General features: G+C 45.1%; 1 protein-coding gene across 1 annotated transcript in view; it reads left to right on the plus strand.

Annotated features, from left to right (window-relative positions):
• ETFB (electron transfer flavoprotein subunit beta) overlaps positions 1-25,208 on the plus strand; it is a 244,895-nt gene extending 219,687 nt beyond the window's left edge. Inside the window, exon 7 of the mRNA XM_069201211.1 lies at positions 24,981-25,208. The gene's annotated coding sequence lies outside the window, so the exon portion shown is untranslated. The remainder of the gene's footprint in view (positions 1-24,980) is intronic.
• The last annotated feature ends 1,429 nt before the right edge of the window (positions 25,209-26,637 follow it).

The following is a 26,637-nucleotide window of genomic DNA, read 5'->3' on the forward strand; positions in this document are numbered from 1 at the left end:
GTTTAAAGCAGGAAGCACAACAACGCATCCTGAATCTCCCATTCGCCGGGAACTCGTTATTTGGTGCCCATGCAGACGAGGAAATGGCCCGCATGAAGACCGAGGTGGATACCATGAGGGCAGTGGGTCTGGAAAGAAAGAAAGATTTCAGGCGGAGGTATAGGCCTTATGACAGGCGCCCTTTCCAGCAGAGGGTTCAAACCCCTCACTGGTCCCAAAGGTCACAGCAACGGTAGGGACGCCCTCTTTTTCAGCGAAGGAACACAAGGGAGCGAGGGTCAAGTAGACCTCAACAGTCCACTCCGAAAGCGCCGGCCAAACAATGAGATCTCGCTTCCCTCGACACTGTACACCACTCCGGTGGGGGGAAGTATTACAGCTTATCTTCACGAGTGGCACTCTATCACAAGAGACAAATGGGTGCTCAATATTGTCGAACATGGCTACTCTCTTCTTTTCAAACAGCCTCCACCACACTTGCCACCAGCCAAATGCAATCCATCTCATCTCAGCCTGCTGCACAAAGAGGCTCTCGCCCTCCTACAAAAGAATGCCATAGAAAAGGTTCCACCTGCGCACAGAGGAAAGGGGGTTTACTCCCGTTACTTTCTGGTGGCGAAGAAGGGTCGAGAGGGTGTTTTCAGGCCAATTCTGGACCTACGGCTGCTGAACAAATACATAAGGAAACAGAAGTTCAGGATGCTAGCGCTTCACCAGATTTTCCCTCAGCTACATCAGGGAGACTGGATGTGCTCCATCGACCTGCAGGATGCATATTTTCACATCCCAATAGCTCCCAAACATCGAAAATTCCTGCGCTTCCAAGTGGCGTTACAGCATTATCAGTTCAGAGTTCTACCATTTGGCCTGAAATCTGCCCCACGCGTCTTCTCGAAATGTATGGCAGTGGTAGCGGCGCATCTTCGAAAACAAAAGATATTCATATACCCATACCTAGACGACTGGTTACTGAAGGCTTCTTCTCCGGAGCAGTCGAGAAGCCATCGGGACATTGTGCTCGGAGTTTGCGAGTCTCTAGGTCTTCAGGTCAATTACCAAAAGTCAACCTTGATTCCAACACAGAACCTTCACTACCTGGGAGCTATCATAAACACAGAACTCCAAAGAGTGTATCCTTCGGAGGAACGACTATCCTCAATAGACAGGAAGTGTCAGGACCTGTTGAGAGCCAACGCACCTACGGCACGTCAGGTGACATCGCTGCTGGGCTCCATGGCATCATGCATTTTTATTGTCCCAAATGCCAGACTCCACATGAGGCCCCTCCAAGAGGCATTGGAGAGCAACTGGAGCCAAAGGACAGGTCGCTGGGAGGACAGAGTGCGACTACCGGCAGTAGCACTTCAATCATTGAGATGGTGGATGCACAGACCTCACCTGTCAGTAGGTGCTCCGTTTCACCAGGTAGTTCCATCCGACACTCTGGTAACGGATGCGTCTCTTCAGGGATGGGGGGCTCATCTGGGTCCCCTTCAAGCTCAGGGCCTGTGGTCAGACAAGGAAAAGTAGTACCACATCAATCTGCTAGAACTCAGAGCGGTCCATCTGGCTCTCAAGTCTTTCATACCACTAATTCAGGGGAAAACTCTCCTAATACAAACGGACAATACAACCACGATGTATTATTTGAACAAACGGGGGAACGAGATCCCTACCCCTATCTCGAGAGTCCCAAACGATATGGCATTGGCTCCTGGCCAGAGGAATGTCACTTACAGCGGTTCACCTGCCAGGTCAACAAAACGTGGAAGCAGATTTTCTGAGCAGACACCTAGAGGACGCTCACGATTGGGTCCTACACGGCGAAGTCGCAGAATACATCTTCGCTCAATGGGGTCGGCATCAACTGGATCTCTTCGCAGACGAAGTAAACAAGAAATGCCCAGACTTCGCATCCAGGTTCTACCGTCCGGGATCTCGAGGGAATGCCCTGTTGATCGACTGGTCAGGGATATTTCTCTACGCCTTTCCGCCGATTCCCCTCATACCGGCAGTGATCAACAAACTTTACAGATCCAGAACCAGAATGATTCTCATAGCGCCACAATGGCCCCGTCAATTCTGGTACACAGATCTCCTCAACCTATCGGAAAAACCTCACAGGAGGCTGCCGTGCAGACCGGATCTTCTGAGCAGAATGGAGGGCAGGATTCTTCATCCCAACCCTACCCTCTCTGAGCTTAACAGCATGGCTCCTGAATTCCTGCAGTATGGGCACCTAGGGCTCTCACAGGAGTGCATGAACATCTTGAAAGAGTCCAAACGACCTTCCACGCGGCGTTCTTACGCTTTTAAGTGGAAGAGATTCTACATATGGTGCTGTCAACAAGGTCAGAATCCCATAAGGGCTCAGGAGGATGTCATACTGTCCTATTTGCTTCATCTGGCAAAGTCCGGTCTGCAGGTATCATCTATTAAGGTACATTTGTCTGCTATTACAGCCTATTGCAAGTCACCTTCTCAGGAATCCTTCTTTACGAAACCTGTAGTCAAGGATTTCTTAGAAGGTTTGAAAAAAGTTTTTCCGCCCATTCGGAGACCTTCTCCTCCATGGGAACTGAACATAGTATTGGCAAAACTTATGGGCCCTCCTTTTGAACCTATACATAAGGCCTCTTTACAACACCTTACGTGGAAGACGGCCTTTTTAGTGGCCATTACTTCAGCGAGGAGGGTCAGCGAAATCCAGGCTTTGTCTTCCAAAGAACCGTACACGGTTTTTCATGACAATAGAGTGGTTCTGCGAACTCACCCATCTTTCCTTCCGAAGGTGGTGTCAGAATTCCATATCAATCAGACTATATCTTTACCGACTTTCTTTCCCAATCCGGAGACTCCGGCAGAGAAAGCATTGCACTCCTTAGACTTGAAAAGAGTGCTGAAATTTTATCTGGATAAGACAAAATCGATTAGACACTCTAACCGCTTGTTTGTAAATTATGGTCATTTGAGGACAGGAGAGGCAGCATCTAAACGAACGATATCAAGATGGATAGTTTCTTGTATTGTTAATACTTACCAGCTGGCTAATAAGCAATTACTAGCGAGGCCTAAAGCGCATTCCACAAGGGGAAAAGCGGCTACTGCTGCCCTCCTTAACAATGTTCCAATATCTGAGATTTGTAAGGCTGCTACATGGAAGTCTGTGCATACGTTTACTAGACATTACTGTTTAGACTCAGATGCAAGAGCGGATGCCCAAGTGGGGCAGGCCTCTCTGAGAAATTTATTTGCATAATACGTATCTATTCCTGCACTTCTATCGGACAGTCCGCAGAGTTTAGGGATGGGATTGCTAATCTATTCAATGTTTATGACTATTGATGAGGATCCCCTGGAAGAGAAGGATAAGTTACTTACCTGTAAATCCTAGTTCTCTTCCAGGGGTATCCTCATCAAAGTCATAAACAACCCACCCTCCTCCCCGGACGCACGTCTCCTAGAAGTGCAGGACAGACTGTATTTTGAATCAGTTACACAGATTGTCACCGTAAAAAAGAACTGACCTAACTGTGAACCAACTGTCACCTTTCCTTCACCCCTGAGGCATGGTGGGATACTGGAAGTGCTCAGGGTCTTAAAGGCACGGTGCCAAAGTTTTTATGGTTCTCCTGTGTTAACCTGCATGCAGCCTATTGGCTAAGAATGCTCCATTGTTTTTCAATGCAGTTTTTTCTCTTTTTCTCTAGAGTTTACTGCTGCTTACTTCCCTAAGCCCAGTTTTGGGGGCTTGGGTAGATATTTATTCTCTATTGTAATTTTATAATATAAAAAAAAAAAAAAAAAACTTCATAGAAATAAAGCATTTTAGCCTGTTTTAACATTATAGCCTGCATTGCTGTTTTACACATGTATAATATGTGTGTATTTTATATATGCTCCGGGGTCCCCGCACAAGGGCGGGAATATTCAATGTTTATGACTTTGATGAGGATACCCATGGAAGAAAACTAGGATTTACAGGTAAGTAACTTATCCTTCCCTGAATGGGCACAGTAGAAGAATACAAGTCAGTCAATCAAAAGAATGTCTAAGGGGCTATATTCCACGGAGGGACAAACACAAGAAGAGGAAGAAAAGCCATCAAATACGAATCGAGCAAACGAGTGTGACAAGAAATTTAACCAATAATAAGCAGTGGGTGGTGTTTAACCCCATCAAATAAGAATCAAGAAAATGAGTGTCAAAAAAGCCAACCAATGATAAGCAAGGGGTGGGGTCTCTAAGTCCATTGTAAGTTTATAGTTTGGTCCACAAGAGGCTTTTGCCCACAGCCAGCTAAAAGCTGTGGCCGTCTTTGTTGCCCACAAATTTAAAGAAGCATTGCAAAAATAAATTAAATGATTGGGAGAGTATGTGCATGCGCATTGGGGAAGAGGGTATGTATGTATGTGTGTGTTTGTTAACAGCAAAAGGCAGTGGTGGAATGAGCAAGAGAGATTGTGTGCATGCTTGAAGGTTAGTCCGTAAGATGGTTGCTCTGAAGCTGACCCTTCTATGTTTCTAAATTAAAATTGATCAGTACCTACTTGTACATTTACGTGACACTACTATGTTTGTTGTTCCTGTTCATTCCTGAGAGAGTTGCCTGTGTTGTACTTGTTCCGTGTATGTGTGTGTTTAACAGAAGTCCAAGTGCATTAAAAAATAAAGTTTGAGAACTGTGATGCTGCGGGCAATTGGGATGGGTTGGGAGAGGACGGGGGTGTGGTCAAAGGCATAGCTAAAAAAACAAAATATTCTCTAACTTTTTGGGATTTTCACTGTCCGATAACTACATATAAAATAACATACAGCTTAATTTAAAAATAAATGTAGTTGAATTATCAGTGCGAAATGCACTACTGTACATTGTGAAATCGCTAATGCACTACAGAGGTGTGCGTAACCATGGAGTGGAGAATAGTGACTTGTGTATATTTAGTGCAACGGAGGTCCCAGTCTGTGACAAAAAGCACTGTGAATATGCAAGTCATTATTTACACTTACATTACAGACAGTAAAAGATAGGCTGCTACACAATGCGGCAAAAGGTTTAAGATTAAAAAAAAAGTGCTTCCAAAGTATAGATCTTATTACTACCCAGGCTGTACATGGTGCAATTTTTTATTTTATTTTTTAGAGTCGAGTCTGCGCTATTATGTGTGTCTCATTTCCGAGAGTCTGTTGTTTATAGAAAAGGGCTTGGAGGCTGCCTGTTGCTCACCATTTGTTGGCTTGTGTGGCACTCTTCTTTACGGTCTTTCAGTTTGTCACTGCTGACCTGGCATCATTTCTGTTCCTCTGTGTGAAGCAGGGACCAGGCTCTGATTGATTCAACTTAATCAGTGCCTGGCTGCTGCTCCTGACATGATTGAGGTACTGTTTTGTTCTTTTTAACTTCTAGTGGCCTGCAAACAGAAGGCTTGTGACTGTCAAAATCGTGCACAGCAGGACAAACAAAATTGCAATTTTTATAGCTAACTTTCTTTTATTTTGCCAAGTCGTCTTTTCTCACTTTACAGTTATGTTTTCTGTTGTTTTTGCTTGTGGGTGCTGTTCTCAAAAGATGAGGAATTTCTTGTTCTAAATATACTGTGCGACATTGTTTTTTTATTATGTGTAATTTCTGAAATGATGCTATAACACTCCACTCCAATGTGCATCACTACAATCCACCCCAGTCCACCCCACCTAAGACCCACACTAACACGCCCCACCCCAATCCACTTCAACCCAACCCACTCCAATCCTTCCAACCCACCCCAATCTAATCTCTAATCTGCCTCTCTCCAGTTCACCCCACTCCAATCCAAAACTATCTACATCTACACCACTCCAAAACAATCTGCCCCACCCCAATCCAAAACAATATGCTCCACTCCAATCCAAAACAATATGCTGCACTCCCATCTAGTCCACTCCACTCTGCCCCACTCCAATCCAGAACAATCTTCCCCATTCCAATCAACGCAATCCAAAACATTCTGCCCCACTAGAACCTTCTGCACTCCAATCTAAAAGTCTGCCCCACTGATATCCAAAACAATCTGCCCTACTCCAATTCAAAACAGTCTGCCCCAGTCCAATCCAAAACAATACGTCCCACTCCAATCCAATCCACCTCACCCCGTCCATCCAAACCGTCCCACTTCCATCCAATCCCCCACACCATCCAATCCACTGCACACCAACCCAATCCACCCCATACCCATCCAATCTACCCTACACACCCATCCAATCCACCCTACACCAACCCAATCCACGGACTCAGATTTAATCCACCCCACTCTAATACATTCTGTCCCACTCCAATCCAAAACAATCAGCCCCACTCCAAACCGCCCTAGTTCACACTGCCCTGCTCCAATCCATTTCAGCCTGCCCCACTCCAATCTACTCACTTTATTCCAAAACAATTTGCCCCACTCCAACCTGCTCCACTCCAATTCCAAACGACCCACTCCATTCCAAAACAGTCTGTCCCAATCCAGTCCACCCACTCCATCCCAATTCACCCCACTCCATCCCAATAATTCACCCCACTCTAATCCACCCCACTACAATCCAGCCCACCCCACACCAGTCAATCCACCCCAGTCCAGTCTACCCAGCTCCAGTCCACCTCACCTCAGTCCAACCACCCTAGTCCAGTCCAATCCACCCCACTCGTCAGACCCATTCCAATCTAATCCAGTCCAACCCACTCCAATCCATTCCACCCTACTTCAGTGCTACCCACCCTACTCCAGTTCAAATGCCCACTGCTACCCAGTCCACCTCACTCAATCCAGGGCACCCACACTACCCTAGTCCATCCCACTCTAATCCATCCCACTCTAATCCATCCCACTCAAATACAATCCACTTTAATCCACCCAACTCCAGTCCACATTAATCCACCCTACTTCAGTCCAGTCCACCCTACTCCAGTCTAATCCACCCCACTCCAAACCACCTTAATCTACCCACTCCAAACCACCTTAATCTACCCGCTCCAATCCACCCCACACCAGTCCAATCCACCACACTCTAATCCAATTCACTCCACTCTAATCCAAGCCACTCCTACCCAATCCAACCCACTCCAGTCTAATCCACCACAGTCCATTCCAATCCACCCCACTCCAATCCACCACTCCCAAATCCAGTCCACTCCATCTCATTCCACTCCAACCCAATCCACCTAACTCAATCCATTCAACCTCACTCAATCCATTCCACCTCACTCCATCCAGTCCACCCCATCCACCCCAGTCTAATCCACCCAATCCGATACACCCCAGTCCACCTCATTCCACGCCGCCCCAGTCTAATCTATTCAATTCCAATCCAACTCCTCCCGTCCACCGCACCCCATTTCTTCCTCTCCAGCCCACTCAAGTCTACCCCACTCTATTCCAATCCATCCCACTCTAGCCCAGTCCACCCCACCCCAGTCCACACCACCCCAGTCCATATATCGATGTTCACTCCACCCCTTTCCAATCCACCCCAATTCAGTCCATCCAGCTGCAGTCTACCACACTCAAAACCAATCCACCCCACCCCATTTCAGTCCCACTCCAGTCCACCCCACTCACTTCAATCCTTCACACTCTCCTCCAATCCACCCCACTCTATCCCAATTCAACCCACCCACACCATCCCAGTTTAGCCAGCCCCACTCCAATCATCCAGCCCACCACACCTCACTCCAGTCCATCCTACTCCAATCCAGTCAAATCTAATCCACCCCACTCCAGTCCATTCCACACCACTCTATTCCAGTCACCACACTCTACCCCAGTCCACCCCACCCAATTTGAGTTCAGTTCACCGCACTCCAATCCAATCCATCCATTTTTCCCCACTCCAGTCCACCCCACTCTAATCCACCCCACCCCTCTCTAATCCACCCTCTCCTAACCATGCCATTCACCCCACTCCAGTTCACCCCGCTCCACTCTACGTCAATCCAATCTACCCCACCCCACTGCAGTCCATTCCATATGAGTGCAGCCCTCCAAACCCAAACCACCCTACCCCATTTCAATCCACCCCCACTCCATTGGAATCCATGCCATATGACTTCAGCCCTCCACTCCCCAATCCACCCTACTGCATGTCAGTCCACGTGACTCCACCACACTCACTTCAATCCACATCACTCTCCTCCAATCCACCCCACTGTATCCACATTCAATCCATTCTTATCCACCCCACTCCAACTCATTCCATTCCACCTCAATCCAATCCACTTCACTCCTCCAGTAAATCCAATCCACTCCATTTGCATCCACCCCAATCCACCTTACCCCATTTCAGTCCATCCCACTCCAGTCCACCCAAATCCAATCCACTTTACTCCACCCCACTTCTTCCCAATCCAGTCCACCCCACTCTCCTCCAAATTCACCTTATTCTAATCCATCCCACTCTACTCCAATCCACCCACCTACCTCAATCCACTCAAACCTACTGCACCCTCTTCCACTCCACTCCGCGACTCACATTTTCAATGATCTCTACTCCTCTCAACTCAGACACTCTACTCCCCCTACTCCGCTCTACGACACACCAACAAATCCACTCTACAACACTCTCTGACACTCCACACCACTAACCTTTAGCCATGCTGAACAGCAGTCACACTCTTTCACAACATGGCAAAAACACTTTGCCAAGCCAATAACTCTTGTATAGGTGAGACCTATTGGCTTTGCCAATGCTTGTTTTTTTGGTGTGTGTTTTTTTAATTATATTTGCCAATGTTTTTTTTTTTAATTATTTTAATTGTCTCCTAAAAGCACACACTTCACAGCTCAGCTGGTAACTGCCTTGGAATACCACTCACAAAGAATAAATCTGTCTCATCAGGAAGCTTCAGCTGATTCTATCCATCAAAGCCAGTGGTGCACCCTGGCAAGAAGGCTTGTTTAGCTGCGTGCCCCTCCCTCGGTGTCACAGGGCACGGGAGTCTCCCTGCCCTACACATCTGCTGAGACACTTCGAGACTTGGAATTAACCGTCCCTGGCCTGTTGTCTTTTCACATCAAGTAGGGGAACTGTTTAGCTTAAATTTAAAAAGTACGGGCACGTTGTGTCCCTCACATCGCGCCCACTTCGACCATCGGTGTATAAGGGAGCTGCACAACTGCTGCTGTGCTCTTCCGTGGTGCTTGCATACGTGGTTGCTGTGCCTGTCTGCGTCGTGTGCATTATGAGCGCTCCCAGCTGCAGAAGTGTTCCTGTTTGAGAAAAGCAATTTCCACTTAACATCCATCCCAGCTCCCTTCAGCAGCAATTTACTTCATCCGAACAGAATGCCTGTTTCGTAGGTGTCTGAGCTCATGTTTGGCATTTTTAACAGTATATAGTGCTTAAAGCAAAACGGTTACTGTAAGCGTGGGGAGAATACTTTGGTGAAATCTCTGAACACGGGGCCCTTCTCGCTCCTCTTTCGAATTGAAAACTGCTTGAGACATATCGGCCTATGAGTATAGTGGGCTTATGTGATGGTTGTCATTGCCGTCTGCTGTGATCTGATGGTCTGAATGCCAGACAGGTTAACTTACCCTCTTGTCTTTGGAAGGGGGAAATTGGGTACCATTGAGTTTAGACAGCAGTAGCACTTAGAAACGAGGGAGGTGTGGTACACAGTAAACAAACGACTGTTACCAACTATAACCGTTACTAACATTAATAACATTGATACCAATAGTAATTATACTATTGCACGACATCTGTTTATGTGCAGAAGTCACAGTCGTACTGCAGTTCACGGTTTTAGTCGCAGACTATTAAGCATCTTAGCTGGGAGTCATGACCCTTCCTGGGCCTGTGTGGTCGAGTGGTGCTTCAATCATGCGCACTGATGATTCCTGTTCGAGTTGTGACTTGAGATGGCATTCAGCAGCCCTGCATTTACAGCAAAGTGCCCTGAAGCACAGCTGTTCTCTAGCACTGAGTGTGCTGAGTGCGTGAGAAGAGTGGGCCACAGTGATTTGGATTCGCAGGCCTGACCCTTGAGTGTCGCACGTGCTCTGAGTCGTCCTAGCTTTGTATTCCTATGGTGTATTTTGTGAGCCTTTCCCAGGGATGCTGTAGGGAGGCCGCATCAAGTGGGGGACGCTGACCGATGACTAGTATGTGGTAGGGCCAGTAGAAACCTACTTTAGCTCACTCACATCCAGTCTTTGAAGTTATCATTCACTTGTTCCTGTGGCGCTGCATATAAAGGAGCTCATCGAGTTCATGATGGGGCTTCGAGGAGTTGAGGTTTTTAGGTAAAAAAATCTAAAATTAAACATTCGAAAACCTGTGTATTTGAAAGCTTTTTTTCAAATGTAAAAAAAGCAACAACTCAATTTTAATAGGAAAAAAGCAACAACATCCAATATTACATGTTCTTTATTTGTAACCCTAACAGTAACCCTAACCCTGTCTCTATCTCTGAGACAAACCCCACACCTCCCCTGGCTTTAGCATAAGCAAGAACTTTAACCCCTAACCTTACCCCAACCACCTCTAATAACTCTTAACTACAAATTAAGACTTTTTCAATTTTCTTTGAAGGTTTGTCTTTCAGCATGTCTTCTCAAACTGTTATTTTTAAACTCTACTCCAGATGTCTTTGTGATTGAGGACATTGCTGTCCGAGGAGTTGCAGGATGATGGTTGATTTGAAGGTCCTTAGGACAGAGGGCGCTGTTACACCGTGGGCCCCGGGTGTTCAGCACGAGAACACCAGAGTCTGTGGTTAGGAATCGTGATACTGGATGAGGTTACCAAGGAAAGGAGAGCAGCCTGGAGTTGGAGGGAGATGTTAAGTGAAGGGTATCCCATACATAGAGTTGAACACTAGGGGCGTGTTTTAGATTTCAGCCGACGGGTTACTCCATCACTGTTGTGACGGATATCCGATCGTCCAAAATATAAATCCCATAGGAAATAATGGGATTTATGTTTCATCGGACGGTATATCTGTCACTGTTGTGACAGAGTAACTCTTCCACCAAAATCTAACGCAGGCCCTAAATTCGGAAACTTCATACGATGTGAGCCAGGCTGGTTCATGTCTACAGGTAGGAGGATGGTAAGTTTGGCAGCCATTATTACTTTTCAGAGATTGCAGAGGTTAGGAGGCGAGAGGAAACTGAGGAGTAATTCCAACTTTTTGAAGGCTATGAAGTGAATAAAGATATTGGCAGTGATGGTAGAACAAAATATGCGTATTTTCAGCAACAAATAATGGCATATGCAATAGTCTGGGTCACTATGGTAGAGAGCGTGGTTTCATTGATTGAACCTCAGTGCAAGAGAGAATGGATTCAAATGGGCAGCAGCGAGGTAAGGGGAGTGCTAAATTGCCCCCTAAGCCCTGTACCACCTCAATTATTATGCTTCAGAGAAGTACAAAATCAAAGGACAAATTACCTGTTGTGAGCTGCTGTGATGGTAAGAGACAAACTACTTTGCGTTCTAACAAAAACATCACTGTCACATACCTAACAAAGCATTGAGGAGCAAATATCGGGTCATTGTGCAACGAATGGCTGCTACAAAATGGACTGGCCGTGCCCAGGCACCACAGACTGAACCTGGGAGGACAGTTATTCTTCACAGACGTCTGTGCGAAAACCTTGATCAGAAAATAACTAGACATGCTTATGAAAACATTTTTGCTAGTACAAAGAACACAATATTGATCTTTGTGCGTCAAAAAATGGCACAAATTACCAATCACTTGTGTCCAGGCAGCTGTAGAAAGGTCCTATTGGGGGGGGGGGCTATCTCTGGTCCTTTGGTGCATACACATTTAGTCCTCTTCCTTTAGTTAAGGGCGTAGTGAAGAGGCTCAAGTGTTTTCCACACGGTAGCACCAGTTGGGCATCGCATAGTAAATGAGAGGTTTGCAGTATGATGATCGTTGTGAGCTAGATACTTCACACACTTTACTTTCATGTTCCATTTGGCCTTTTCTGATAGAGACTTCTAGCCCTAGATTCTGTCCCTTTTGAATATTCTCCAGGCGTCCGACTGGATCCAGAAACTTTTCAGCAGTCCCTCATTGTGCCGGAAGGTGGTACTCTGTGGCTCTGCACTGATGTTTGTTCTCATACATCGCACTAAAAACATGGAAGAGGCTCCTCAATTCTTGAGTCCGCAAGAAGCTGAAGACCTGACTCTGAATTACCGTGAGGGGACACTCGCCTACACACCTGCTCAAGTGCCTGGATACCCTCACGAGTGATTAATGCACTATACAAATAGACATAACACTGACACTGTTTTGCTCCAGAAACGACGTGTGAGACCTATATAAACGCCACTCCGCGCGCTGTCAGTTCCTTTCTTTCTGCGCCACCAGATGCGAATCCAGAGCTTCCCTTCCTTGTCTTTATGAGACTTGTACCTTAAACTTTTTCCAGTGTACAAAGGATGTCACCCCCTTAATCTACAGGCTTCAAGACGTGTAGGGAATGTTGCAAACATGTTTGTGACTAATCTTTACCAGGTATGCTTACGATGCCTGGGGTCGAGCCACGATTCCAAGGCCTGCATCAACATCTGGGTACCCAAAGGCCATCAGGGACTGCGAGGCAGAACTCTATGGTGCCAAGCATAAGACGACTCTGCGTTGGGGCTGCTCTAAGTCGTGGTCACCGTCCAAGGTTCATTCTCGATCTTGTTCCTGGAGTCATCGGAACTGCTCGTTGTTAAAGGGCGCTCTTTTTTCACGCTCAAAGTCTTCAAGTAAATCTAAAAAGAAACACAAGAAGTCGAAACGGGATTCCACTCCCTCGCACCATTAGCATTCACCTGAGCAGGAGTTGGGGTGGCGCCACTCTTCTCGATCTCGCTCCTGAAGGCGTCTGACTTCAGAGTTGATCCTTCAACGTGTGCCGGCACCACCCAGGTTTCTGGGATCGAATGCCACACCATGTTGGATCGAAGAGAACTGCTCAGCCATGTTCTAGCACTTCCAATCCCTTCCAACTCCTTGTGCTGCGCCTTTGGCCCCAAGGAGCTGCAAGGCACCTCCACTTGAGATAAAGCCAGTGGGTTCACCCTCAGCGCCAGCTCGGCCCTTTGAACTCGTTTGGTCTCCTGCCCTGAGACCGGACACATCACTGGCTTCCTTAATGCCCATGTTGACTCTGACACCGGAGAAGGAACGAATTATTTTCTCTGACGTTGAGTTGGTGCCAGTCTGACATCACACCCAAATCCAACCGGGGCGCCCCTTCCTCTATTGGACATCCCTCTTGCTCAAGGGAAGCAGCCCACCTTGCACTCCCGTTTTGGCACATATTGTGACTGACCAGGGAGATAAGTTCGCTCATCCTTGTGCCAATGTCCATTGGTACAGGAGCTTGCAGGAGGCGAGTGGCCCTTTGTCCCCCTCCTGGACCTCCCCCAGAGGAATCTGCTTCCTGTGCTGTGATTGTGTAGGGTGGCTGAAGTGCTTTTCCTCAGCCATGGAAAAGTAATGTTCTAAGGCCCTACAACCTGAGCAGACGTCTGTAATGAGGCGTTGACGGACACTCTATTAGGGGCTTGGTCCAAGCCGTGCCCAGGGCCCCGTGTCAGCTGACAAGTTGCCGGGCACCATGGTCTTGCTCCGGGCGACCCTGCTTTTTGCTTGCAGCATCCTTCGCCGGTTCGCCTTGTTGTTTAGGTCTCTTCAAGTCGATCTGATCCGAACGTTTCCCTACCACTCTCCCGAATCTCCACAAACCTCTCAGGGAATCTAAACGAGTGAAAACATTTGCACGATCCTACCCTCTGCTTGTTCACCGTTGGCTGCTTGTTGGGCTGTTACGTCCATGCTCTGTGGGATTCGGTGGCTCATTTCTTCCTACCTGTTCTTGACCTTGGCCCAGGCAAATTCGAAATAGTTGTGATGCGTCCAAGTTCACTATTTGTTGTGGCTTGGACATCACCTAGTCCATCGGGTGAGCTTTCTGCACCACCATGCGCGGCCTCTATTTCAAGAGTTGGGGGGCGCATCGGTCACTTTAAAAGATGTTTAACATCAGAATAAGGAAGGATGCTTTAAGTGCGCCGGGTCCCTCAGAGTCTGAGACCTGGTAGTTAAAAACTGACATTGTCCTCAACTTTTCTGGCAAAAACACTGATGGAGTAATGGATTATGTATATAAAAAACGTTAAGGTGATCTATATCTGCGATGTCGTTTCTATTTGTTTCACGTTTTCCATAATGTTGCATTCCGGATGAGTGTTCGCTATTTCCAGGATATTGTGTCTCTGTATATTTGCCATGTAGCATATTGCTTTTGTATGGTGCATACTCCGAGCTGACTCTCCTCCGGGGGTTCAGAACACATTGTCGTCACATCCTGAAGGAGATGCGAAGAAGCGGATTCAGCACGGAGGCGGAGGTGAATGAGGTGGAAGGTGCAGATGGAGGGCACGTGGAGAGAAGGAGTGCACGTGTCTAACAGGATAAACACGCAGGAGTGATTTAGACACACTGAATACCACTATCCCTTCCTCTGGTCTCTGATGTTTCGGTCAGTGTCACAATTTCAGAAGTGAAACATTTTCAAAGCTTTGTTGTTTACAACAAAAATCTTGTTACTCATTTAATTTAAACCGCGAACAACCAGTGACAAAGCCAGTAGTCCCGGCTGTTTTTTTAAGTATGTCAGGTGTTCTGTTATATATCTGAATGCAATAACAAAAAGCTCAGAGCAGAACCAAAATACCTGCCGGGTGGCACACTATGGAAATTACAGACATTTACTTTGTGTTTAAACCATGCCCTTAATATATAGGCCACGCCCCTTTTAGAGACACCCCAACCCACACACTTTTTTCATCCCACTTAAAACCTCGATGAGGAAATTATCTAGAAGTCGGGTTAGACACGCCTTGGCAAGACGTTCAGATGTGGATGATTTTAAATAACTGCACAGTTTACAGAGCCAACCGTACTCTGCTATAGGATACCCAGTACGCGCGAAACACAAAATCATAATTTGGGGGGGTTCCTTCTCCATAGCATCCCAAAGTGGGCTAAGGAAGGCCTTAGCAACCTCTGCAAGCACTGTAGCGCTGCATGAAACTCCGAGCCAGCTGGTGGGCGTCTGTCCGGTCCTCACGCCTGAGAAGCGAATTCAGCCACAGAAGTCCTCAGCCATCATCCCCTCACTCAATCCAGACAATCCTCTCACGAACATTCGAATTGTAAAGCTTTGCCACTGGCAAAAAAAAAAAATCTGAATGGAAGTTTTTATAACTTAAGTGGAACGAAATGCAATCCTTTTAATTGATGTATTCATAAATACATCCGTTTGACATTTGAACCAATCGTTTCACCCATTGCTTTCGCTCCGAAAATCACTGACTTGGTGAGTACTTCATTTCCTGATTTGAGCGAGCCCCGAAGAAGCGGGTGTAACCAAGAACTCGCGAAACACCTGCATGGCTTTAGTTCCTTCCAGAAAGGATCGGGATAGGAACATCAGTTGTATTTTTGTAGAATTTATTTCTTTGGCATAAACAAGTATGTGCATAATTGAAGAGGTTCTTTTTAAAACTTTGAATAGATTGTGTAACCAGATGGCGAGGCCGATTCCAGCCTGGAAGAGGAAGGGATCCCTTGTGAGAGAGGATGGGGCCGACATTTGTTCACAAGAATGGTTGTACGGCTTTTTGTTTCAGATATTTGCATAAATCATTGGGTGACTTCAGGTAAAGAGTTCAGTGAGATGTAGGGTGTCTGGGGACCAGTTCAAAGACTCAGAAGAACCAACATAGAGTAGTGTCCAGAGTACATGGAAGTTCATTGGTGTTTTTTTCAGCGCCTCACAGTTGAGAGGAAGTTGTAATAAATCAGCGAAGCAGCATCTGGAATGGATGCTAATGTCTTTTGGAAATATTACACTTTAGGCCCTGATGCTTGAGTTGATGTTTCCCTGAGCTGGTTGGGCAAGGCACCGTCGGTAAATTCCTTCATATAGAAAGAGATGGCCTTTGATAGGGACGAGTTGAAATCTATAAGGCCATCCTTGCTACAAGCAAAACCCACAGTTTAGGCTCTGCCCACATAAGTGACACAGCCCCCTAACAGTGCCTTTTAATCATTATTAGTATTGCAAAAGTAGGTTCATATTTATAGACACAGTTTTACTTGTGTTTTTACATACCACGTCTTCCATTTTAGTGGCGATGCTAACATTACCTAGCTATCAGCACCCGGCTTAATGGTGTTAATTTTATTCATTTAGGAAGAATGAAAGGTTGAGTCAGCCTCAATAAGTTTCAAACCTGTGACCTTCAAATCGTCACCAGCTTAACACCGTTGGAACATCGACCATTAAGTGTCGGATCAGCTATAGCTGCCAGCCAAGTTTTTCTGATACTAAGATGACTTAGTGGGTAAGACTGCTGATGCACAATATCTGCTCTATTCAGATGGTCTCCTGACGAAGAGCCGATATCACATGGTAACCCAGAGGTGAGTCGGAAACCTCTCTACAGAGTCTTCAGTTCATGCGATGCTGGTGTCCATCAGGGGCTTGACCATCTCCTACGCTGCCCATCACGGATGGCTTTGTTGGAAGCCTTTGTAGTGGTTGTTGTGGGATGATGAGTGTGTTTCCTCACCTGTGCTAGGCTCCAAGCCCTGCCTCCTTCAGGACCGTCACCAGGGCTGGAAAGGCAGTGATGGTCTCAAAGGCCTTCCCGCTCTCCAGAGTCTGCCCCTCCCCCCAGGCCTTTCCACTTCTCTCACAATGTAGACATATTTTTAAGGTTGGCACATCTGTGTACAATATTTTAGACATTTAATGTACGTGCTGCAAAACAGTGCATGTAGCCTGTAGGTAAAGTTTAAATCCTAGTAATATAAAAGTGGGTGTGCAGACTGCTGCGTTTATTTGGCTGACAACACATATTGTCTGCCCTGTAGCACTGCACTCGGAGGTGGTAAAATGTCCTTGCCAGGGTGAGCATGGTAGGGGGCAGTGTGGCAGCATGGTTCAGGGCAGCAGGATTGGATAGGGGTGCTGCGGGGGACTGAAGTGACAAGGGAGGGGTGGGGATCTGGAGGGGACACTTGGGGCTGGGAGGAGCATCCCCCAGAAAAAAAAAGCTGTCTTCACAAGGCAAACCCTAGTGTCAAGAGGGTGTGGTGTTTGTCCCGCAGTGCAATGCTAGTTCAAAAGGCCAGATGGCATATGCAGGCTCTGCAGTGGGACCTAAAGTTCCAGTCCGCACAGCATCAGGGGAATCTCTCCAACAAGGTCCAGAGCTCGGAAGGAACTGCGAGAGACCTGCAGTGGTGGTTAACGAATCAGGATTGGGTCAATGGCAGATCCCTCTCCTTTCCCCAACCAGATCTCCCAGTACTGACAGATGCGTCACTACTGGGATGTGGCGGCCACTTCGGAGAGGCGAGGTCAGAGACTCCATATCAATCTTCTGGAGCTCTGAGCTCTACTAGCATTAAAGGCATTCCTTCCCTCTCTCAAAGGGAAAGCAGTGCAGGTGTTCAGACAAGACCACCACCATGTGGTACTGCAACAAACAAGGCAGAGTGGGGTCGTGGACACTTTGTCAAGAGGCTCTTCGCCTCTCGACTTGGCTGGAACATTAGGGCATTTTCCTGGTGGTTTAACACCTGCTGTGCTTCTTGAATGCCAGGGCAGACAAACTCATCCGACGATGCTTGGTCGATCATTGGGGAGACCTTTGTTAGACTTGTTCGCCTCTGTAGAGAACGCGCAGTGTCAACTGTTTTGTGCGTTGGAGTTTCCAAGGCGGCACTCGCTCAGCGATGCTTTTCATCATGAGTGGAATTCAGGCCTCCTGTATGCCTTTCTTCTGCACAGAGTTCTAAAGAAGATCAGGCAAGACAGGGACCGAGTAATCCTTGTGGCTCCGGAGTGGGCATGGTATTTCGAGTTGTTGAGCATGGCCATGGCTCCTCCGATCAGACTGTCTCTTCGGGAAGATCTTCTGTCACAGCAGCAGGGGAGGGTCATCTATCTGAACCTGTCTACCCTCTGCCTCCTTATGTGGAAATTGATCGGCAACAGTTGACGTCTTTTGACCTGCCACCCTAAGTCTGTAACGTTATCTTGGCAGCCAGGCGTCCCTCAATCAAAACCGTATACGCCTTTTGTTGTAAGAAATTTGTGGCATGGTGCATTGACAATCTGTCGATCCTCTATGTGCTCTCTTTCTCAGGTCTTCCTCTTCATTCTTCCCCTTGCCCAGCAGGGCTCCACCCTGAAGGGATATCTTTCTGCTATCTCTGCTTTCTTGACGTTACCAGATCAACCTTCTTTATTTAAATCTCCCATTGTTGGGAGGTTTCTTAAAGGCCTCACACATCTTTTTCGTCCGATCCCATTCATCATGCCCCAGTGGGATCTAAACCTAGTATTAGCATACCTTATGTGTGCCCCGTTCAAGCCTCTTCACAACTGCCCTTTACGGCTCTTAACCATCAAGACTGCCTTTTTAGTTGCCATCACCTCTGCCCGCAGAGTAAGTGAGCTCCAGGCTCTTTCATCTAAGCCACCTTTCCTGGCAGTACATCCTGATAAAGTGGTACTTCGCACAAGGGCTTCTTTCCTACCTAAAGTAGTGACACACATCCATGTCAGACAGTCCATCACCTTGCCTACCTTTTATACACCCCTCAAATCCCTCACATGATGAGGAGAGACTCCACTGTCTGGACCCAAAAAGAGCATTGGTGTTCTGCCTTGATCGTAGCAAAGACTTACGGGTGGACGATCAACTCTTTCTGGGATATGGGGGTGCAAAGAAGGGGAAGGCGGTGCAGAAAAGGACCATTTCACGATGGGAGCTCTTATGCTTCAAAATGTGCTACGCTCTGGCTAAGAAGCAACCTCCTGAAGGTTTGCGTGCTCACTCCACCAGAGCTACTGCTGCTACCACAGCGCTAGCACGTGGCGTTCCAGTCCTGGACATCTGTCAGGCAGCGACGTGGGCATCTCTGCACACTTTTACCAAACGCTACTGCCTGGACAGTCAGGTCCGCAGGGACGGCTACTCTGGCCGTTTGGTGCTGCAGGACTTCTTGGTGTGATCTTGGTTCGCAGCCCTCTACCGGGGGATGGTATTGCTCGGGTATCTATTCAAAGGTAAGGAATCTGCAACTAGAAGTCTCTATCAGATGTACAAGTTACTTACCTTCGGTAACAATATATCTGGTAGAGACATATTTTAGTTGCAGATTCCTTATTGACATACCCATCCTCCCCGCACTGCGAACTGATTTCTAGGGACAGGAACTTCCCTTTAAGGGCCCTAGTTTTGGCGCACCACTCTGTGTTCTTCATTGCTCTGCGCTACTGGCGTGAAAAGAAACTGACGTCAGCGCGCCGGGGTGGTGCCTATATACGACTGCCACGTCATCACGACGCTCGCGGAGTCGACCGATGCCAACTGACGGCGCGCAGAGGTACTGCTCGAAGAAAAATCTCTGGATCCAGACTGACTCCTGGGGGAATTCAAAGGTAAGGAATCTGCAACTAGAATATGTCTCTACCAGATATATCGTTACCAAAGGTAAGTAACTTGTACTTTAGCTTGTTTAAGTGGTGCAACCTGCAGTTCACAAGTTCTCATCGTGGTTAGTAGTTACATGATTTATGTGCTAGGGCATATGGCTGAGTAAATAGGGTTACTCTTACCCAGTGTACTGGTACTCAGTTTACCGATTTCAGTTGGTTAAGCCGGCCTTGCCAAGAGTCAAGCTGGTGATCTGCAGATCTGAGCGTGTTTAACTGTTAGTGCATTGCATAGGCATCTTATGTTTTCCTATGAATGTAACTTTCATTATACCTTTCAGCAAGCAACTGCTGCTTTCTCCTCTTGTTTTTCTGTCTGCATCGCCCTTTTTCTGTGCATGTGGTCTGATAAAGACAACTAGCTGCAGATTCCTTACTTTAGAATTCTCCCCAGGTGCCAGTCTGGATCCAGAAAAACATTTCAGCTGTAGCTCTGTGCGTCAGTAGAGGGGTGCCGCGTGACTTTGTATCGACCTCGTCCACCAGATATGAAGTCGAAGGAGCCTGTATAATCCCTCCTCTGACGTGCTGACGTCAGTTTCTTCTGTGATTAGAATCCGCACAACAAGCAGAGCCACCATAGAAACTGGCAATGGAACAGTATGCCAACAAAGATAGATAGATAGATATAAATTTGAATTACAACTACCAAGACAAAATAAATGGCAATACGAGAGTCAGGGAGGGATACTGAGTTAAGATAAAATAGTTCGCAGAAAAGGGAGAATGGGTGGGTCAGCAAGGAATTTGCGGCTAGTCTGTCTCTGTATGTCTCTACCAGATAAGGCGTTACCGAAGGTAAGTAACTTGTTCATTGGGTAAAGACCACTAGCTGCAGATTCCTTACCTTAGAATTAGATACCAAAGCAAAACCAACCCAAGAGGTGGGTCTGCAAACACATCCTACCCAAGTCTCACATATAAGCAACCAGTCTAGGTGAAGGCGGAGTAGACCAGTCATAACAGAGACAAAGATGAGAAAACATCTCACCAGAAGAGCCATGGAAAGCTCCACAGAATATGTTGAAAAGACATGAAACGCCATAGGGAGTGGAGCACATGGCAATGAAAAATAAATCAGTCAGTAGACACCAAGCAATAGGAACATAAACATGTATAGCTCTAAGGTAGGAACTGTACCGATGAGCCAAGAGGCTCTGTGTCTCTGGAAGTGGCTGAATGCTCAGGGCATTTCCATGATCTCCCAGATGATGGCATCCCTTTAAATGGCAGAACATGCAAATTCAGCTGCTGTTGCCTAGCGGATCATAAATGGCAGTTACACTTGGAGGTGGTGCAGGGCATCTTCCAGCAAAAAGTAGGAGAACCCTGGCTCAACCTATTTGCCACTGCAGAGAACACGCAATGTCCAGACTTTTGGTGCATTGGAGTTCCAAGGTGGTGCCCCCTCCGTAGTGGGGTCTTACTTACCTGGTGTGCACTCCTCTTGAAATGCTGTGCATGTATCTTTTATGTCTGTTGACAATTAATACTGTATTCTGCATCACCATTACATCTGCAAGGCAAGTGAGTGAACTTCAGGGCCTTTCTGCCCAACAAGCATGTATATCACTCTTCCTAGATAACTTGGTGCTCTGGATGAAAGTGGCATTCCTGCCGAAGATTGAAATGCTCATTAACATCAGGCAATCCACCATTCTGCTGGCTTTTATGCCGTGCCTCACCCCACTTAGGAGGAACACCTCCAGTGTCTTGACTCCTAGAGGGCCCTCAATTTTTACTTTTATCGAACCCAAGACCAGCATTTGGATGCTCAACTGTTCATGGGCTTCTCTGACGCGAAAAAAGGAAAGCAATGCAAAAGAGAACCATCACCCAGTAGATAATGCCATATATTAATATCTGCTCCTTAATAGCCAGCATCCACCCTAAGAAGATATGCCATCTGTAGTGTTATCAGTGATGTAATATGTGAGGTCATAAGCCTTGTATAGTGAGGCTGAGAGTTATAGTTACTTCAGTTAACTATAACTAGTGAATATCAGTGTATTTTAGTTACAAATGTTACTTTAAAATAGACATTTTCACTTTACTTTGTCATTTTAACCTTTCTTTTATTCAGTGAATTTGTAAGGTTCTTTTTTAAAGTAAAGTAATATTTTATTACCATTTCCTTGACATTTGTTAACTTTGCCAAACTGCCAGTGCCAAAGGGAGTACACGGCTTGAGGTTGGCTGCAGCTCTACTCCCAACCCTTCACAAGCGGCCACTTCCTCACACGTGGGTTAGCCTTAGGGCCAAATGTTTGCATGTCGCCAACCCACCATAGACACTAACATCCCACTTCTTGTTTATTTTTTTAATAGTTTTAACAATCCTGCAGAAGCCAGTGTGGGACACAGGTGGTATGATCTCGAAATTGTGACAATCCAAATTTTTTTTTTTGCTAAGTTTGGCCCCACAAGTTCTGGGGGAGGATCCACCTTGCACCTATTTACTGTATTTTTTAATTTTTAAAATTTTCAGGACACTGAGTCCCTGTGTTCTTTAACAGCGGCCGCAACCTTTCTTTTCTTGTTTCTATCAGCCAGTTGGAGTGCAAGCTCACACTGGACTCATAGGAGCAAGGTGGCCAGTAAAGCTCCTTCAGCCAGAACGGATCGCTCCATTATTTGAAGTTGCATGCCCATAGGACTCTGCATACCCAACTGTCCTTATATCTATACATTTTGAACCTTAATTTCCCAAAAACTATGAATGGACATGCTTTCTGGGTAATGATCTAGCTTTCTGCTAAACTTGATGTCATTCCATTCAGCCGTTTTGGCTATAGCACTGTTCAAAAATCCAGGTGGTAATTTCATGAGAAAATTGTGATGCTGGACCTTCCACCTTTTTCTCATCCCCTGCTTGACGAATCACTCTGAAACTTTCCAGGGAGGAAAGGAGTTCAGGTGGATAAACTTTTATTTTTTTATTTTTTATTTTTATAAATAATTTAAGTTTCATGAAGATTTATCGAATGGTGGCAATATTATTAGAAAACGGGAAAAAAATCCATTCATTATTCTAACTAGGTCCTAATTATAACTACAGTGTTAAAAAAAAAAATATATATATATATATATATATATATATATATATCTCAATCTAAATGACATGGATAATGCCAGAATGAAATAAAAGGTAAAATCATCAGCTAAAAGGATTTTCACAGCATAAATGCTGCCAAACTATGTGCCGCCTTAGTTAGATGTGAAATAAAAACTGCAGCATATTCTGTGCTAGCTTTGCTGAAATCAGCTTGTCCAAATACACTCAAAGTTAAAGTAAAAACAGCATTGCTGCATATATACACGAACTCTGCTGTCTGAAAGAAACTGGTCATGGGTTAGTTGTGTTCCATCTGAGGGAAGGGAACTGTCTTCAGTTGAGGTATTATTATGTCCATATGTTAATACTGTTCAGACTTGTGTTTATGGTTCAATAATGCAAAGTCTTTATTATTAGGGTGAGCACTCTAAGCAAAAGTTGTAAGGTCACACTGAACTACTGACAGTGGTTCCATTAAAAAAAAAAAAAAAAAGTGTACACACGTTAGAAAAGTTTAAAAATACAAGGCTATGTATAATGCTTCCAGAATGCTCTCTGATTAGTCACAGATGTTTGCAGAAGTTTGTAAACAATATTGATGAGTCTTTGCTTTAGGAATGAAATGTTTAAAAAAAAATGCAAGTAGAAAAGAAGTTTTGCTAAATTACTATGAAATTTTAGGTATTATTTCTTTGAAGCATCATTTAGTAAAATGTACCCGATGCATGCTAGTATTTCCAAAAAATATTCATAATAGAAAATCAGTGTAACCATTCTCAACAAGATTATGGGAAACATGAAAATAAACAAGCACTGGAGCAAGGCCAATTGATCAGACATTGGTTGTCAGCCTTTTGGTTTTATCAATCCGTGTCTTGTTTTGTCATGGATTTTGTAACACTTTATTGTTGTGGGAGCTGCCAGGCCCTCACCATTGTAACAAACATTGCCAAAAAGCAGAAAAAGTGATCAAGAAGCACACATTGCCATAGTAGTCCCTGTCACTGAACAAAACTACTTTGTGTTCCAATATGCTCCTTGTGGAAGAGCAGAATGCAATCACTCACAGTAAAACCAGCCATTAACACCAAACCTAATTAGGGGCCCAATTCCTAAAGAACATCACAAAAGTGCACCCATGGTATATATCTTTGCATTAGTGACTGTTATGAATTAACAAGAATTTACAGAATTAGATCAGGAATTTGTACTCCTAGAAAATATTTGTGAACTGTATTTGAGCACGAGCAAATATGCATCTGTAGATTTGCTCATGCAAAAATCTGTTGAATGTTTGCAAGTTCACTTACCCTCCAACCACTTTGTTCCCAACCCTGGAAGAACTTCTGCTTCTGCCCTTGTCAGGAGTAAATTTCCACCCTTTCTCTGGAAAAGATTAGAGAAGAGCTGGTGAAAATACTTAAAAAATGCAAGTTAGTAGGTTTGCACAGCCTCAAAGGCATTCCAGCCCTCCTAGAACTATTGCTTACTGCTTCCTCCAGCCCAGCTTGTAGATCTGCGGAAAGATGGCAACATAGGGAAATTGCTTTAGTAGGGCTTGAAATTGCTAATATTCATGCGCTGCTATATAGTATTAGTCCTGGCACAATCAGAAAGGCTATTAACAGATCTCTTACATAATGTGACTGCTGCCATAATCTGTCACTGCACTACAGAGCACCAAAGGGACAAGTAGATTATTTTACAGGACAAATAGATTTAAGAAGCAACCTGTCCCTCGGACAAGTAGATATTTTGTTAAATTCCACACCCTTGCTTATTGCAGGCATATCAACTTTTGTGTGTTAGAAAAAAAATGGAAACATAAAGGAAAAGAGGGAAATGAAGACTCATGTAATCCAGGATCAGAATTACAAGTACCTTTTCCTTGAGGATGATGGAACAGAGGCACAGAAAGGTAGTTATAAGCCCATAAGTACATAGTTTTGTCAACTATAGTTGTCTGAACTGGTTTCATAGGTCAACACTTAAATCTTTACACTATTTTTTTTTTTTTTGTCTGACTGCTGACGTTTTCGAGGTGGGTTTTAAGTGTATGAACTCCTAAATGTTTGTATTAAGACACAGTATTATGTCGGTGACGTCAGTAATATAGCTCTGCGGGTTACATGCTCACTTTTGCTACATCTTTTATCTGCAGTTCACAGCCTCAAGTCCTTGCAGTATTGGTACCAAATATATCAGAAATTGTATGTTAATTATACTTGATAAAGCATAGAGTATTAAATTATTGGACAGACCATTTGTGATGTGATGGCAACAGATCACAGAAATGTATATCTTGCAAGAAATGAGGGACTAAAACCTATTCAAGAATGAACAGTAATTATTTAAATTTTTCTTCACAGGCACTATGAATCTTTGCCCGGATCAATTTGCTGCTAAGATTTGGATCGGTTGTCTGACTCCTCTGTTGAGGTGTTGCTGTTTCTCAGAAGAAATTCACGCAGGCACGCAGGATACAGTCACTGCGGTCCAGGACTGGTCACGATTGAAGTATTCTGGAACCAGAAGAAAAGTTAATTTTCTATGTATACAATACTAGTACATTTAATAAATTAAATCAATTTTGAAAATGTGTCACTGCTAAGTCTATAGTGATAGAGGAGCAGATGAAAAGGGTATGGCTGAGTTTTGGAATAGTACACCAGGCCAGACTCACTTTGACTCATACTTAAGTTGCGATGTTACAGTGTTTAAGTGCTATCATTGTCAAGTTGGCAGAAGTCACTCACAGTTGTGACATTCTACTAGGCCACTAAAACAAGCAAACAAAGTGTAACTTAAGGAAAACGAGGATGTAACAATAAGCATGTAACAGATATAAAATAAGGTAGCTAGACTGGGCTTAAAACTAAATGGTGAATTCATGAACCAAGGCTGTTGCAGCAATCTAGAATTAAGTCTTCTGCACTGAGCTTAAGGTCTTTTGGAGCAAGGGCTTAGAATATCTCCATAAGCTGCAGTCATGTTCGGAGCCCTTTTAATGGGTATTATCAGCAAACATGCACTCAGTTTGTTAAACTAAGTTCAGACCTCCAATATGGAGGCAGGTATTTGCAATTATATAGCGTTTCATACCTGTGACAAGGCCTTGTAGTGCATAAGCAGATGGAGGGCATGTTGGAAGAATAATTAATTGTAGTGTGGCCTGTGTCTGAACCATTTTGTCGTTGTATGTGATAACCAGAGTGGCACTTGTATCCCGGTATCGGTTCGCGCTCTTAAGTGAGTAATACTTTAGCAGCGCTTATTCGTCATTTGTAAGAAACAGTGTGAGAGTTGAACATGTGGTCATGCCTGCAATCCTTGAGGTGGGATAGGTCCCTGTTCTTGTCTGAGTGCAGTTTCCGGTTATTTGATGGTCTGCATTTTCCTCGCATAGGCGGTAAAATCTGTTTATTAGTCTTTGTAATCCTGCATCATTTGTTGGGAAGAGGAAGATGTTTACATCCTTATCAAATTATAAGTTATTGTGGATCTTACTTGTCTTTGCTGTCAATTAACGCCATAATTGTGTAGCTTGCATTGAGGAGGGGGATCCACCAATGTATTTATACATGTAGGGTAAGGCGATCAGTGGAAGTTCAAGTGTCGCGTGTCCCTCTGGGTAGTTCAGATTTCCCTTAAGATGGTGCATTTGTTGATGGGAAGCAAGTAAAACTGTTAAGATGCTTTCCCAGGACGTAAGAGCTATTCTTTTGCTACTTGTAGCATTCTTTGTAGTCTTTGGGTTAGGAAGAGTGGGTTCCCTTGATAGAGACTGTTTGTGTTGCATAATTAAATAAGTCAGGGGGATGGTGTCCTGCACCTTCTGAGGGAAGGTTAGATGAGGGAAGAGGCGTCTGAGGGTTTTCATAGTGTACAAGGTGCTTCTTGTCACATGGTTTACTACCAGATTTCTTAGGTTATTAATGAAGGAATAAATGAATGAGGTAATGTTTATAGGAGCGCAGTATTCACCATTACAGATATCAAGGTGCTATAGCAGAACCAGCCAGACAA

The sequence above is a fragment of the Pleurodeles waltl genome, chromosome 7, assembly GCF_031143425.1.
Source record: "Pleurodeles waltl isolate 20211129_DDA chromosome 7, aPleWal1.hap1.20221129, whole genome shotgun sequence".
NCBI classification, from domain to species: Eukaryota; Metazoa; Chordata; class Amphibia; order Caudata; family Salamandridae; genus Pleurodeles; species Pleurodeles waltl.